This window comes from Atractosteus spatula, chromosome 19 (genome assembly GCF_055471065.1).
Source record: "Atractosteus spatula isolate fAtrSpa1 chromosome 19, fAtrSpa1.hap1, whole genome shotgun sequence".
NCBI lineage: Eukaryota > Metazoa > Chordata > Actinopteri > Semionotiformes > Lepisosteidae > Atractosteus > Atractosteus spatula.
In genome coordinates, this window is record NC_142724.1 from 10,345,413 (window position 1) to 10,363,571 (window position 18,159).

Sequence of the window (18,159 nt, forward strand, 5' to 3'; positions counted from 1 at the left end):
CTATTATTAATATCTTCGTTAAAGACTTTGATGGCTACAGCTCAAACATGAGAGGTTGAGCTTTATTAGCTCCACCTTGCGGAAATTCCGGATACTATTATTTTGCTAGCGGTATTTACCGGTAACTCGCGGTATTTACCGGTAGCTTGCGGTAGACTGCGTACAGCGTACCGGAAAATAATGCGGTATCGCCCGCGCATTTTGAATGGCTGCATCTGTACATACTTCATGGGAGCCTGGACTGGCTCCAGTTATACCCTGTCGTTCCCTCCATGCTATGGTGTGCACGTTCTCTGATCAGTTTCTGAGAAATTGCTGTTAAACCAAGTCACTCTAATAGTTTCATGTTAGAAGAAATATGCATCCTGTTTTGAGGTTCTTTTGAGGGTCTGTGACAGCTTTGACCCACAGCTGGTGCTGTCATTTCCTAAGTCTGGTGAGGAAATGTCACCAGTATGAAGTTATATTAATTTGTTCATATTCGTAATTAGGATTCAACCAAACTACAGACGTTTTTTCAACAAAATCTCACACTCTTTCTTACATATAATTACTTGCTGGCTGCTCTCAATGCTGAACACATTTTTAGCACCCCTCCCTCCACCACAACAGCACCCTTGCAGCATTCTCCTTGGTTGAGTCCTCTTGATTGGGGTTGTGATAGCTCTGACCTTTGAGAGGGGCTGTCATTTCCTCAGCCGGGTAAGTTAATGCCAAAGCAATAAAATTATATATATTGGCTCATTTTGTTGTAATTCAAATTTGAATTTAAAATTTTACTTTGGATGCATCAACCACTTACAGTGCCAACATTTTTAAATAGGCTTTTCATTGTATAGTACTGTAGATATACAGTACCTTCTAAATGGATTTACCAGAGATGCGTTCACTTTTATATAGAAATCAATTTTTACAGGCAAGAAAACAAAATCACAATTAAATGAATAAACAACCCAACTTTTATGCTTCAATCTATGGTGTCTGGTGGCTGGTTATGTTAATTGAAGTTACAGTAAGTTTTCTGGCATGAGAACAACAGCTTTTACATTCATGACAATTTCCTATTGTCAGCATTTCTCTTAAGTGCTTAAGCATTTCAAGCATTTCTTCTGCTTTTAGACCCTTTCAGACCTTTCAGAATGTAATTTATCTTACAATTTTGCATTCTTATATATAAATGCATATGAATCTGAAATTATATTGTATTTTTAGTCAGTTTTTCATTCATGTATCATCTTTTTTTAGATGAGCATTTTGCTGGAGGTGGCTATGTTGTTTTGATGGATCAATTTAAAATCTGCAACCTTTTTCACAATTTGAACCATTAAAACATCCTATAGCAATGGAGGAAATTAAAACAAAATGTAAAATATATTCTGAAAACCATGTCACCAATCATCTTCAATTCCTTGGAGAATATGAACTTTTTTTACATCCACAATAGTTTATAGTACCAAATTTGAAATATATGCAAGTTTTCCCTAGCTCAATTTTGATTGGCTCATTTAATGATCAATTTAACACTGGCACTACATCATGCGACCTTTCCATTTTCCCTTAAAAAAAAAATATTGGAAGTAAAACAACTATTAATATTTTTTTACAGCTGTACTATAGGTTAAAAGTTTTGAAAATGCAAAATGTTGGCGATAACTGATGACTCACTTGTGTCAGGTTTATGGAACTGAAGTTTCATTAAATTTCCAGTCACTTTTTTGATGTCAGATATTGATTAGTCCATATCAGTCGTTACAATTTTTTTTTGTAGATTCAAAAATATATTTTTTATTTTTGTCATTTGCAGTTGCAGACAACTGGCCTTGTACCTGTTGCTTGCCATGATAGGCTCTGGCTCCTCCATGGCCCTGTATAATAAAAACGTTAGAAAATGGATGGATCCATATTGCATCATTGTATTATAATTGTTGTACAAAAACAAAATTGTCCATCCAAATCAAGGCTTTGTAGCTTATAATTAATTTATTTAGAAGTATTTTAATTTTGACTATGCTTTAAATCATTTCCAAGATTATTAATGGTGCCTTATGAAATCACCTAGCTTTCACGTTTCAAGGTGGGGTGCAGTTTCCTTTGCAATCACAGATGTTGTCTGTTATGCTACCCAGTGAGGAACAGCATATTTAATAATAATGTACTGTAAAAGCAGCATCTCAATACCATGGTAACAACAGAGCTGTACAACCTTGAAAAGCTATTGGTGCATACTTCTGTGGTTAGATATCTTTACACACTTTTATTGCTGGTAAGAAATTATATAAGAAATTGCTTTTGTAATTAAAAATGGTCAGGCACAAAAAAGAAAAACATTAGCTCTTGCTGGTGGTTTTATTATAATTGCTATAATATGAACTTAAAATTATATGTATTTCAGGTTCATAAGTCATTTGTATTGGACATGAAAGATAACTTCTATCTACTATTGCACTACCATTCTATAGTACTTTGGATGAAATTATACTTCTAATATATGTAGTATATACCTATTTTTGTTCCAGGGAGTTTACCGTTGTGTATTTTTCTCAAAGTCCCAGAAAAATAACATATTTATACTAAAGGAAATTTAGTCAAGTCACTTTTAAGATGTACTTCAGCACCAAAGCAGTGAGGTAACTGCTTTAAACATACTAGCTACAGTACTTGGATGGAGGGATAGTGTTTATCATTGCATCGTAACTCATTCTTTTTAAGGTGAAGCTTGTGAAACTATCAGATTGTTTGATACTTGCTGGAGCAAATAGTAAAAGACAGGTATCAGATTTGAACTATTTCCCCTCAGGCACATAGAGAGAATTCATAAAGCCAAAATAAGGTAGCATGCCTGGAATTGGGGAGAAATGAGGTGTTGGTTGAGAGTGTCTGTCAGGTTAAATAATGATGAAGAGAATGATGATTTCACCACAATTCCCACCCCCATCTACTGAATGTTAGAGTTTAATCATGTGGTAGCTTTCATAGGGTTATCACAGATCTGATGAAGGCAGTAGGAGTAGTATTGAACCGGAGAAAGGAAAAACACACATACAGTACTGTATGTCAAGTATGTTCATTTGAACAATATGGTACTCGAATGTCACAAAGTGACATGCAGGAGCTGCAGAAATACAAAACCTTTATATAAGAGAAATGTCAAGTTGTAAGAATATTGTTGATGTCAAGGCAATGGCTTCTGGACAGACAGAAGACAACAAGACAGACTAGTGTCTGTACAGGACTGAAACATATTAATTTAAAATGAACAAAAACGCAGATATGTACTGCACTAGTGACAGCAGTGACATGAACCTGTTTGACAATGAGCTGAATATAAGAAAGGTCACAAACAACAGGAGGCCATGTGGCCCAGTGAAACTGAAACATTCTGCTATCATTCAAGTACCCTGAAATAAAAACAGCCTTGTTAACCTATGATATATATTTCACTTGTACATTTCTGTCTTTTCCAGAACTGAGTGGTGATATTTATCTTCAAAGCTCAAATGAACAAGCTATAGACTATAACTACTATAACTACTACAAACGATATAACAAAGTATGTGAATTTAATGAAAGAAATCACCTTCATACCATTATTTCACAGAGAAGTGAGGTATACAAGACTGTTAAGAAAGCACATCTCTGTACTTTTAAACATAATGATGACATGAGTGGTGTTATTCATGCAGGAAAATGTATTATATTGGATTATATAACATGCAGCCATGCAGTATTTTTTTCCATATGAGCTCTGAATTTTGAGATTTTCCTATTTTTCTTAAATGGTATGGCAGAGTAGGTAAAAAGAAGAGCAGTCATGTGCAAATAACTAAAATTAAAGTTTTTTTTGTAGGTTTGCAAATAAAACTGTCAGGACAGTTTTTCAAAATCATTTTGCAAGCTTGAATACTCATTATAATTTTAAAATGTTAAAAATGACTTTGTCTAAACTTCTCTCAGTACATTATATACAAACTACAAAATAATTGCCGTCTCATTAGTCACACTTTCCATTACAAAAAAGAAAACTGCTTCATTATGTGAATACTTTTGGCAACCATGCATTTTTGAAAATTCTGACACTAGTGTAGAATGAAACACCTGTTTTATTCTTTGTAGGCAGAACAGACTGCAGTATGAAAATAAAAAAAAACAAACAAGCATGGAACTGACATTACATTTTTGACACTGAAGAACACCAAACCAAGCAAAATTTATGAACACATGATAAAGGTGTCATTTAGCATTGATAATACAATGAAAACACATTGATTTTTTATCTTAAGCATCCAATACTGTCAAGCTTCAAAGAACAGTGTACAGATAGGGAACAAAGCAATCTAAATTGATACTCAACAAGGTCTAAACATAGAAATAACATAAACTGCATTTTTTTCAAACTAAAAGAAAGGATGCAAAATGAGGATTTTAAGAGAATTTCAGACATCGAATGGCAAATGCATTTTATGATTTATTGTGACAAGGTAGATTACTGGTTCCCATCTGAATCTGGAGGACATCAGGTCTCAGTTCCAACTGAGCTCTAAATTACATAGACTAATTGAGCCCTTTAATTGGACTGCTTACTTGATTAAAGCTTTTTAATCTGCGCTCAGTCCTGGGTTTCAAAAATACCCTGCTGTAGGTGTATTCCTGCCAAGAAATATTGCAAATAGAATTCTGTTCATCCTCTCTTTAACTTGCTTATTGAGTGGTTGCTTTTGTCTATATAATTCTGTCAGAGAAAGAGAGTCCCTTTCACACTTAGATTTGATTTTTGGTCACTTCATTTATAAGTGTAATAACGGGGATGAGATTTGACATTTAAGTTTGATGTAATTTTATTTTTTCTATGTGTAATTAAGACTTACATTTGATATATCGTGAGGAATGCAGTAATGTGCTTTCTCCATTCTGCAAAAAAGAGGTAGACTAGGTGGGTAAAATTACACAACCCCTTGAATATCTATGCAAGAGAAAACAAATGGTAGTATGTTTCGCATCTGGGATAGAATCTGCATTGTTCTTCATGAATCCAAGATTTAGGTAATGAATGGACTCTCCTTTCTAGCACTGTGGAATAGGCTTTTGCTGGGGATGCTGATAAGTGTGATCCTGCCGTAGTTGGAACAAACCCTCTGATTGCCTTTCTTAAAGGTGGGTGTCAGGAACCCAGTTTATCAGTCCCAAGGTACTTTGCCCACCTTTTGCACAACATCGAAGAGGTCTATTAAACACAACTTGTCTACTTTGTCTAGCACTTTCAGTCTCCAGGTGGATCTTTTCCACCACTAGTGTCTTGCCATGATGAAGGTACTTTACTGCCACAGTGGCTGACAATGACAGATGGAATTTCACCATAGGATTACAGCACTGCCTTATTTTCTCCACCTCTTGGAGATTTCCCTAATTAAGATTAATGTGTCACCACCCTTGATGGGAGCAACTACGACAACATCTCACTGATTCCTCCTGGAGTTAGAATATTTTTCCAAGATACCTTTAAAGCTGTCTCAGTGATTCTTCTGACTACTTCCACACAATGTTGATAGCAGTGCAATCTGGGCAGTACTGTATAAACAGTAAGCAGTTGGTTTGGCTCGAGTGCTGGAAATAGCCTCTCACTTCAGAGATCATTATACTGTATATAAACCCGTGGTTCACTGTTGTGAAAATAATTTATTTTAGTCTGCCTTCTTGTTTTTATCTTTCATTTTATTGTCTAATATTTTTTAATGCCTGTTTTGCTAATTTTTTAAAAAACTGCTTTTTAGTTGAACTTTTTTGTTCTGTTTTCAATAACTTTGCTCTTTCTGTTCGCTGTGTAAGTGTTCATTTGGGTTTCTTTGCCTCTTTTCTTTTTCATGCTTTGTGAAACTTTCAGCTTTATTTTCTTGCCTTATTTGCCCTTAAAGATTTGATCACTTATGTTTTGTAACAACTTTTACTGTATTTCTTATAGCATTTTGTTTATTTTAGCTTGCTTAATTTTTGTTTTACAGCAGTTTTTTACTTTACATTTTGCTATATAAATTAACATTGCTTCATTTTAATTTATTCCTTTATGTTTTTAAAACCTTTTTGTAAGCATGGGTTTCTGCTAAATGATTGCAATATACTGTATCGTTCAAACTAACTTTTCTTCCTTAGCTTGTTATTTTCACACATTTTCCAAATTTTTCACACACCAAGGCATCAATCCCTGCTGTATATCAGACTTACGTGTTAAATAGTTCAGGTGGGTAGCTGCGTCAGCTTGTGTACTGTACACATAAAGGAACAAGTAATAGGTTTATTCCATGCTGAAAAGAGAATTCCAGTCTCTTTTCAGCATGGAATAAACCTATTACTTGTTCCTTTATGTGTTAAATATTCATCATATAATGAAAATCACTTTCGAATTGGGAGGGAGAATAATAAAGATGTAAAAATCCCAAAATAAGTAGTAACTACTATTTTATTAAAGATGGCCAGATTCAGGTGGTAATGACACAAGATAAGTCAAGTACTGTAAGTCAATGTAAGTCCACTTTCCAGAGTTAGAAATGTTCAGATACTGATCGTCAATAGTAATTGCCAACCCCATCCAAAATTTAAGAGCTGAAAAAGAGCTTTTTTCATTGTTGCCAAGGATATTAGATTAAAAAATATGTCTGGTACTGTGACATCATTACCCTGGACATCTCTAGAATATGCAAAACCACTCAACAGGGAAGTGAATAGTTAACACATGATCACAGACAAGGAGATAATTTGAATAATTTCAGTTTATCATGTACCTGTGTATAAAAAAATGGGCTATTAAGGTGGCAGAAAAACTGGACAGGTGGCACTTCTAATTGTATTTGCTGTTTCTATAGAATTCTAAATGTGTTGTTATATTGCTTTACAATATGCACCACATTTTTACATTTAAGTGATAATTATGAATATAAATTTTCATGGACAAAGAAATCAGATGAATATATATTAAAATGATAACAACTTTTCACAAGGATTAATACCATATTGGTTATGAAAGAACTAGAGAAAAAGATCTATCTCCAGTTTAGATTGACAACAGTTGACTTTAAAGCGGTTTTACTCTGGTCAAAATGATACTTAATTGCCTAGTATAATGCAATGAGCATGAACATCTTCCATATTTGATGAGACGGTCACAGAGGCTAGTCATATGAACATGCAAAACGTTTAAGAAAATCACAATTTTGTTTTCAGTTAAATTGCTGACGGTTCAGAAAAGCTGAGAACCTAATGTACTTTTTTACCTGACTAATCATAACTTGCACTACCATAAACCTGATAGCAGCACTGCCAGTAAGAAAATGACAAAGTAGATTAGAAAATTAGTCCCATTATGAAATGAAATTCCCCATAAGTGATGGAATTGTCCATTTTTTGATAGTATATCCGCTCTCACGATGTAACTGTCAGGCCTCTTCACTATCACCTCATCGGGCCCTGCATGACATTCTATACAAAACCAAGCAATTAGATACAGTATGATTCTATTTGAATCTGCACTTTTCTGAACCTGTTGTTTCAGTTGAAGCGTCTTATCTCTACCTCAAGTCTGCTTATTTTAATGAGTAAAGAACGAGAAGCTTCTTTACTCATTATATTATATTAGGTGTATCAGGAATTCCCTTTATGAATACAGTGTTGATCTATGTAAGCAGCAAAGACCAATATAAAGATCACATGATGTACACAAGTACAGTAGAGTAGAAGAGTTTATTGCCATATGTACAGTACCTGTACATTGGAATTCTTATTCACGCTGATCTCTCAGGATGTAAACAGTACAACAGACACCACAAAATGTAGACAGTACATTACAAACATAATAAATAATAACAACAAGAACAACAAATGCTCAACAAATGCTGTATATTGTGGGACAACAAATATACTGAGAACAAAAACAGGGTAGAATGTGCAAAACGTGCATAGTGAAGATGTGTATTGAGTCTGATGCACTGCAGTTAGCTGTTGAGGATGTGTACTGCAGTAAGGTAGAAAGAGCTACAGTACATGCATGACATCACCATGAAATGGCGCCATCTTGTCGTTGACAAGGCTTGACAAATATTTCCATCCCAGTCTCATGCCATTCTGCTAACAGACTCATCTTAGATGAGGTAGTGATGAGGGAAGGTCTATGTAGTGCTGAATTGATTAAAATTCTTCAGTTTTGGACAGGCTTACGATCTTTGGATTGCTCTGGCCAGGGAAGGTGTTGTAGGTCTTTTTAATGCTTCTCAAACAAAGCACATGTTACCTGACACTGACACTCATACTGCTATCCAAAATATTAGGTACACTTCAGTAAAATACTCATTTGCAATGGGATTATTTTGGCTAGTGAATGTACACTATTTCCCTTAAAACATCTGAAATCAATTAAAAAAGGCAAAATTTGGAAAAGAGATGCCTCAATAATTTTGTTCTGTTCATTCTTTACTTTTTATTCTCACTGACTCACTCATTACAGTAAAAAAGAATTTATACAGTATATGCAATCTTCATGTTTTTAAAGTAATATTTTTTAGGTCAATGCCACAGTTTATTTGCAGTATAGGATTAAATGGATCAAGTTAATACTTATTGATGAGGGAGATACAGAGATAAAAATACTAATCACTTTTCTGAATGTTTGAAAATATTTAATTGTTTCCTCATATGCATTTGTGGAGGAAAATATTGTCCACAATATTGCAGCTAAGTAAGGAACTGCAGCTAAGTAAAGAGGTTTGTATTTAATTTGCTTTGTTTGGTCGAATAGTTCAATAGCTTTACAGTAATAGAAATGTGATTCCCTTGCTGCAATTTTAATTATTTCAGACACTTTGAGCTGCTGGTTATTGCAGATATTTTCTTGTAACATAACGTATTTGGAGTCAATTGTATAATCATGGAATTCTAATAATGTTAAAAATGTTTCTGCTTCATCCATACACAGATGCCCAAAATATAACATTTAAAATACTGTACATAACCTTCTTGTACAATGCAAATCTTGTTCATCTTATTCCTCTCTCTGAAGTAACAGAACAATTCTGAGAACTATTTACTAATATTTACAAAATACAAAATCTTTTTACTGGTAGATTTATAATTTTTTTTCTCAATATACTGTATGTATTTATCATAAATATGCTGAAAACACAGTCAAATTAAAAGTACAGACAATCTGGTTCCAGCATCAATCTTCTAGATACTAATCAAGTATCCATTGAAAGTAATACAATACTTCACATACAATCAACACACTGACAGTTGGCTTCAGTTTAATCCAGGTCATAGTTAGTTATCCAAATTCCCCTGTGAATTTTCTTATCTGTCAACTTTGTATTGAGTTCTATGATCCCATCATTCTCTGATATTAACATTTTTCTCCTGCAGTTTTAAAATAAATGCCACAGATGGCATGTTCTGTATGAGATTGTCTTCCAAAATGATTGTAAAAAGGAAGAAACCATGTGACAATGCTGCTTTGTTACTTTTTCAAAATCATAGATGGTGACGCCAGAAAGTGTTGTTCAGTTCAGGGGTAATCTGAGGGAAAATATCATGGTACTATAAAAGGTACATTATCCACAAAGGAAATTTTCAGTCCAAGTAAATAAAGCCTGCCAAAGGCAACTGCTCTTTCCTTCTCAATAATGTCTTGTCCTCTTGAGGATCTGTGATAATTGGAGTGCATGTTTTTTCTTTGGAAGGAAGCAAAGAAACCAAGGTAGCTGAGTCATTATTGTCCTAATAACAGACTTGCCTTGGTGTCCAAAGACTGTGGTCATAGACACCACAAAACACACCACTCTGTTGAATATAAAAACAGTTAGAATGGATAAAAATGAGAAGGCATTGGGATCACTTTGCTAATGGTGTTGCATGTACCTTTATGATGTAAAAATTCCATCAAGACATTTCTTTAAGGATCCCAAAATATCACTCTCGACAATGTGGCTAGAGATTTTATTTTAGAACCCCATCACCCAAACTCTCACGACCTTCTGTATGAAGGTGTGTTCTTTTATCTGTTTTCTCCTAAAAGTAATATCCACTTGTGCCTCTGGGTCATTGCAATGTCTTTGATCTCAAAGAAAACCATTGCATTGACTTGTTTTGTGCTTTATAAGATTTGATACACCTGAATTAAATTCCAGCATTAATGCCTTGGTCCCAGTTTGAAAAGATTCAGGTCACTAAAAAGAAAGGTAATTTGACACACAAAGATGATTGCCCACACTTATCATTCTCATTAAGTTGAAAATATGTGATGAGAATTAGATACTATGGGGGAATATACAGCCTTCAAGGCTGCATGGGCTTACTGTGACTATTAGAAATTAATCAAAAGAATAACAAGCAGTTTTTACATAGATTCAAATTGTATGGAATACATTTATTAATGCATAAAATAAGTACATAATTTCAGTCAATGTAAATACTGTACAATAAAGTCTGCTTGGATACAAACAGCATCTCTTTAAGTAAGGGGTATCAAGCTATAGCAGAAATCAAGATTAGGAAAGAGATAAAAAAGGATAATGTATTTAGTATACCATAGGTTATACTAAACTTTTTAATCATTAAACATAATCAACATTCCTATTCCCATAAGTAAATACCATTACTTAGATGAAATTGTTATCAACTTGTGTTAGAATAACAATTGAGTTCTCAAGACTGACAATCTTGAAAATTCAATTCTACTCACTTACAACTGTGGATTTGTAACTCCTTTGCAGAAGGATAAGAGCTGTCAAACCCGTGCTCTGCCAGCTCATTGCAACTCAAGTCCTGGTGCAACTGAAGGTATTAAGGAGATTTAAGTTCTGCTGTAGAACCACAATGTCAGTTCTCTCCAATGGGACATCAGGTTAGCGTTGAAGTGGCCTGGGACAAAGTCTGAGCATGGGAGTGACTGCTTGGTCAGGGCAAGCAAAAAAGCGAGAAACTCAGTTTGATTCCAGGATAGTGGCTACTGCTGAGTGATGAAATATTCAGGTGTGTCAACGAAATAACAACTGTATTACTCTGGTAATCAAGGGGATGCACAGCAGTAGCTACTGTAGGTGGTCGTAAGGTCCAGGCTACAGGCTAGACCTAAGGCAGAATCTTTACATAGGGCTCTGCCTTTAATCAGTGCATCAGGCAAAAAGTTAAAGTCCCAAAGCTTAGACAATAGTCACATGACAGTCACTTGTTTCTGTTGTCAACCTGTCATGTTGGTTCAACAAAGAAAAAAACATGCACCACTTTTTAACTGGGGAAATTCCGGTTGGTGTCTGGATAAGAAGTCACCAGTTGGAGTGGGTCTCCACATTCGTCAATTGCCTGATTGGTTGATCATCTTTTTGGATGATTGACTATGACCTGTGACTTTAAGGTCATCAGCCAGATGTGACTTTGGCTCTCTGCTAGACATGCAGGCACAAATGGTGGCCATCCATCAAGGGGTACTGGGTGTCCCTGTCTTGGAAAAGATCATTATGCAAAAGGCAAACTCATCTCCCTTATTTTCCCACATTCAAAGACCACTAGGTCATTCTATGGGTGGGATCACAGTGAGGGTCCTCACTTAAGATCTGCATAACACCTAGCTCTGTGGATTATTAATAAGCATTGTTGCTACACCCTCATCACAACATGCTTGACTAATACATATATTAAGATGATTTTATGCTCATACCTGGTGTATTCCTTCTTATACAGTGTATGTTTCATATGATGTATTTTTATGTTTTGTTCAGATGGTTATTTCTATAGTAACTAACATTTTGAAGTAAAATAGTTCTGAAGAAGACTATCTCAAAGTAATTCCTGATTATTCTTGATTATATTAAAGGTAATTAAGACTTACATTATATTTTAATCATTTTTAATGTCAACACCTGTGACTCAGACTCAGTGCTGTGCGCACGAAGCAAACAACCGCACCGGTAGCCAGAGAAGCAACAGAAATAAGTGACCTTTCCTGCTGCCAATGTTTCAGTCATAAGCACCATCTTAAGTGAAGGAAAAGGAAAGCTCTCAGTAGGCTGCAGAACAACACAGTTACAGGGAGCTAGATACTCAGTGCAAGTTATAGAAAAAGTGGTAAAGTGTAAATCAATTTGTGTGGTTGACATCTCTAGCGGGAGACAGGGATGGAGAAATGAGAGATAAAGAGAAGCATAAAGTGCATAAATGTCTCTGTAGACACTAGGAGTGATATTGTTAACTTCAGGCTGCCATGCTGAAACAGAAAAGACGTGCAGTAGAAACCCAACGCAACCTGGAAACGCATGATTTTTTAAACATCACAAAACTCTTGTCACAGGCTTGCCCAAAGATGGTTCACTGAACAGCAGTTTAAGTCAATGCAGGTTTTACAAGCCATGAGCTCTTTTCACATCTTGTAAAAGAAATCCTTCGAGTGGCTATTAAATATGAGTTTTTAGTTCCATGTCTGTTTGTCTCTCTTTTGCCATTTCAAAAAGATGAGGATGGGGGCAAAGTACTCTAAAGAGTTTTTTCCCTCCTATTGTATTAAGTCAAAGGTAGCAGTCAACTGGAGAACTATTTCTCCTTTAGTATTATACTTATCTATCTTTCTCAATGTAATTATATGTTATTTAGTACCCTTTACTCTCTTTTTAATGTGCACACAGTGCACAGTAATCAGTCCACAGTAATCGTATAGACAGGAACAAGAAATAGTAGTTACCCCTCTCACTGAAAGGATGCTACAATTTTTTAGCATCCCAAGTCCTCTTTGAAAGCCTCTGATGTTAGATTGTGAACTGTTCCTAATTTCGAACATATTTTTACTTTCTTGCTGTTATTTCGGCCCACTCAGTGATAAGAGTTTGAGAGTATCTTGAGTCCAGACATGCTGTGTGCTGTACAAAATTAAAGAACAGAGTGCACGTGCACATAATCAACATCATTCCCATTCTGTTGTGTGAACCAAGTTCAGTAACGATGGAAAATTCCAACATCAAAAACCACTGAAAGAGAACAGCTCGAGACTAGAATTTGGCAAAAGGTCTGGCTTGAGTGTTAGACCCAATCAGAGTTAAAAAAATGTAGAGTACTCCTTTGTGACACGTAAAACTCATGGTGGGCATAAATAAAACTCTTTACTTCTTAAAAGTAACAACAATGCCCTCTCCCTTCAATATTCCATTCTCTTCTGTTTCTTTCTAGCTCCCTGTCATGAAAAATAATGCTGTGTTTAATATTTTAAATACTGTTTTAGTTTGATTTGCGCTTGTCAGGAGAGATTGTTCCTTACATTGAAAGACACAGATGTGTCTGGAACCCCCAAGGGGTTGCTACCTGGGTGCTACTCTGTTTCCAGTCACTGACTTCACAACCCCCCCCCCTGCCCCTTACAACCTGCTACTTTCCTTGTCAGCTCTCAGTTACTCTCACAAGCGTTTTCTGTCAATCTGCTTTTAAAAAGTAGCTTTTGTCAGCCTTGGAGGTTGAGGTGTATTTCACTCTTCTATTCCTGATTTCCTGCAATTGTTTAAGATTCCAGGGCAGCATTTATATTCCGTACCTCTCTTTCTCTCTCTAATGAAATTTTAAAGTGTGCCGTCGTTTCATTGAAATGAAAATTGAACATAATTCATGGAATGCTTTACAAATGGCAGACAACTGTATGCTTCAGTCATTAGAAATGTGAAAAAATGTGGGCTTACTAACAATTTAGAGCATATAGGAACCAATTATAGCTACATAAAACTGAAGGCAACATTTATCATATCAATCCGTAAATTCACTGGAAGGTGTACTTGCCCAAAAAATCAAACTACATTGTATATAGTAATTGTACCTCAAATATTAAATTAAAACAAAATGATCACATTTGAAGAACTGTGGAATGCATTCTACTCTCTATAAAATTCCCAAAGTGAAGTTAATTTTGGTCATGAATAGAGATTGTCACTTTGAATAATAACTTTATTTGGATAATTTACCTTGAATAGCCTATTTTTGTGAAATCAAACTGGTATGAATCTTACTCAAAAGTAAAATTGTTACTAACTTTAGAAATGCTTAGGATTTATGGCACTTGTTTTTGATAATCAAAAGAGTGTATTGGGATGTTGATTTCTTCAAGGAGGTTTTGATCTTACCGGTCTAGTGTCGATTACAGTTGTGTTGTTTTCCTTTACAATGTTTTTTCTTGTAGCCAAACACTATAAAAAACATAGTAACATAGTATTTTAATCTGAGATTTAAAAACATTTAATCTCAGATTAAAATATGTAATATTTAAAAATATTGTAATTAGAATTTTAATCTAAACATAGTAACACAAGAGTTAAACAATAGTTGTTCATGAGTGTATTTCTTCATATGACAGAACCCTAAAAAACACCCACTGTAACAATGCATGAATCAGTCTTTATGGAGTTAATGCTTTAGTGCTTTCTGCACTAATCATATTATATGCACATTGTGGGAGCAACAATTTCATTAAATACAATGATTACATTGCTGAGACAGGTTGTCATTACCATGTTGTTACCACAACTTCAAATACTGTATAGCACTAATAATATTACTGTATTTTTAATTACAAACAGTATATAGAATTATTAGTATTTATGTATAAATAGTAAAAATATTTTAGAAAGAAATAACACTTCATACAATTATATTATACAAAATATATTTAGTAATAAAATCCTAAACATGTATGTATACTATTCACAGTGGTTTTAAAAACATCTAATATTTAAAAGCAAATAAACATATAAAACATAAAATGAGTTCAGATTAAAATAAAAGTTTTTGAAAAGTAGAGATTTAAATCACCTTGTCACATACTCTACGTTGCCTTGTAGCTGTAGTCTGCAGTGAAGTCTGCAGTATATTTAGATTAATATATACAGTATATTTAAATAGTTAACACTGCAATTTACTGTTACTGTATATATACTGTTGAGTTATGCACCACTTAAAATATTTTAATACTGTTTAAATGGTCACTTTCAAAACAGTGGTGTAAATAATTCTATCTAGATGAAGGCAGTTTGTAAAAACGATGCTGATACTTAAGCTGATATTCGTGGAATTCTTTAAGGTGTGAGATGTCGGAAACTTCCTGTCTGGAAATAAAAAAATACAAATATAATTATATTAGAAGTGTAAAATTAATAAATGCCACCCACAAAATCCAAAATTATTCTAAATATTTGTCTTTTGACTTTGTCCCCACATGTCAGAACTAGTAGTTAAAATATACAGTATAATAAGGCAGGACCTACAGGTCTATAGAAGCCTATTAACAGAATAGAGAAAAAATCTTTTAAATGAGGTATCAGTGTGTTTAAATGGGATAACATTGCATTTAAATTGAATAGTTATTGTTTAAATAATACTGCCACAACATATTACTACAGTATATGCAATAATATTGCCCCACGCAAATATCCAATTTCATTAACAAACAATATAATTATACTCCCATTTGTCTAAATTAACTACTGTATATAAGACCACATTCAAATAAAGAATGAGATATTTTATATTTGGAAACTTCACAACAATGAATTCACTGATGGCTTTTTAATTGCTAACATTTTCCTTTCTGGGAACTTAGAGGAAAGGTCAAAGTGTGGTGAAAGTACTGTATGAAGGTATGTTACTTCAACAGCTGATCATAGCTGTTCATGGTAATGTATTTATACTTTTTTCTTCCCCACTATTTGTTTTTTAAAGACCTTTTGGTGACCTGTTGTAGAAATATAATGTAATTGTGGTAGGTGTGTGACTTCAAACTGCTTTCTTCATGACAATTTGCAGAAGATAGAGAGCCACCAACTACAGGGACTTTAATCTTACCCATGTTTGAAAAAGGGGCCCGTCTGTAGTTACTGTTGGAAATGTTTGATAGAAAGCAGCTTTAAGTATAAACTTTCGCTACAAAAACGTATGTGGACAGCTTGAGAATCAGTACACAAGACTTAAGAGTTTCTAAAAATAACAGAATGGCAACAATGAAAGGTAAAATTACAGGCATGTTACATAAATACAGTAATTGTAGCAGGTCTTCGACCTGCATTTAGTGAAACTAATTTTTTTTCTAATTTTATATAGACCTAAAAGTAATATTTGATATAATCTGTGTGAGCTATATATATTTTTTTACTTCTTAACACTTCTTTCAACTTTTCTGTGTGTAATTTTCTATTGGTGAGAATTACATTTACTGGGCTAAAAAACTATTTTAGCTAAAAGAGCCACTGAACATGCTTTTCATAGAAACATCAGAGAAAATAGTATGGCATTCAGTAATGTTGAATCATACACTTTTACCTGCAGACGAAAAGGTATATAACAGTATGTTGTTTGGTAAAATCCATCCTTATTTAAAAAAATATTAAAGTAACCACTTATCTGTGACAGGGAACATTGCGAGTCACGTTTATGAAATGTGATGGTCTAACTAGGAACTAGTAACTAGGAATCCAGGGGCATCCAAGATCAAAGAGATTATTCAGAAAGAAACATTTTTTTTTCACCTGGCCCAACTGGCAACCCACAGAAGCTTAGAAGATGTGAGTAGACCAAGGAACTGAAACCTATATTTGCTGCTGGAAGAGGTGTTAGTGGGGCCAATAGGGGGCACTCACACTGGAATGGGTTTGGGTCCTAATGCCCCATTATAGTGAGAGTGACACTATATTATAAAAAAGGAACCATCCTTCAGATGACACATAAAACCAGTCCTGACTCTCTGTGGTCATTAAAATTCCCAAGTATTACTCTGGTGTCCTGGCCAAATTTCCCCTTTGCCTTTACCAATCATGGCCTGTTAATAATCCCCATCTTTGAATTGGGTTTATTACCCCATTCTCCTGCCATAGATAACTGATGTTTGGTGGCATAATGTGCATACTCTGGCTGCTATCACATTATCTAGCTGGGTGCTACATATTGGAGGTGGTGGAGGGAAGTACCTATTACCTGTAAAGTAGTTTGAGTGGGGTCTTACTTGTAAGATTGAGGAACCTATTAAAAATTAATTATCTTAGGATGAAGATGCTTTAGCTGGTGACGTGCTGGGAAATGTAATTAGGACTTTAACGAAGACTTTAACTTTGCTTCCAACCCTCTCTAATAATCTGGAGATTTTTCTCTGGCAGTAGAATTTGGATATGTAATGAAAATTTGCAATGAATGATTTGTGTTTAAACCTGGTGTATAAACATGCAAATGAGTGCTCACGGGCTGGCAACACCATTTGCGTATGGAGAGAAGGAGCCCTGAGTGAGATGCTTTCAAGACAACAGTACAGAGATCAACTCAGTTGCAGTAGCAGATCCTCAAAAACCTTCTAACTGAGGCATTTAGGTTCACAGTAAAGCATTTTGATAAATGAGCAGGGAAACAGAATAGTGTCAGCTAAGTAGTCAGGAAAATTCAATAGAAAAAAAATTGTTTCAGATTTTCACAATACTTCAGGAAAAATCGTGCTTAATTACAGACACATGGCATTAGCATTAATTTCTTGTTTTTCTATGAGTCAGTCACTCTCAGTGCCTCGCTCTCTGCGTTGCCTACCACCTATCTCCTCTTTCTGCAGTACTCACAAACGGAGATACTTTGAAAAAGTCAGAGCCTTATATAAAGGAAAAACAAAAATCAGTTTTGGTTGCTATTAATTATTGTAAATGTTGGGCATAATCTGGCAGCCAAGAAAATCGGGACCTGTCAACGTACTCCATTAACATACTCACCTGTCAGAGCTACTTAACTCTTGACATGCTAGGAGGATGAGCTACAGTACACAGTGCCTGTGGAGCGTCAGCATAGCTCTCACTCACATTACCACATGGTCTAACAGAAGCCACATAGCGAAGCAATGAGTAGCCAACAATTGCTGCATATTTCTTCTGCTTGTGAATTATAGATCATTACCCCCCTCCCCCCAAATAGAAGATCAGGTAGAAAATTGGGGGAATTGCTTCACTAATTAAATGAAGGTACCATTAAATTAGACCAGATTGTGCAAGCACAGGCTGGAATTTAGCCAGGACACCAACGTTAACTTGCCTATTCTTCCAAACACTATCATGGGATATTTAATGACAAAGACGTTAGAACCTGAGTTTAATGTCTAATCTGAACGATGAAACCTTCATTACTGACTGCCCC

The 18,159-nt window shown here is 34.8% G+C and overlaps 1 protein-coding gene across 1 annotated transcript in view; it reads left to right on the top strand.

Moving 5' to 3' along the window:
- cdh22 (cadherin 22) overlaps positions 1-18,159 on the top strand; it is a 166,373-nt gene that overhangs the window by 82,498 nt on the left and 65,716 nt on the right. The gene's annotated exons all lie outside the window — the stretch shown is intronic.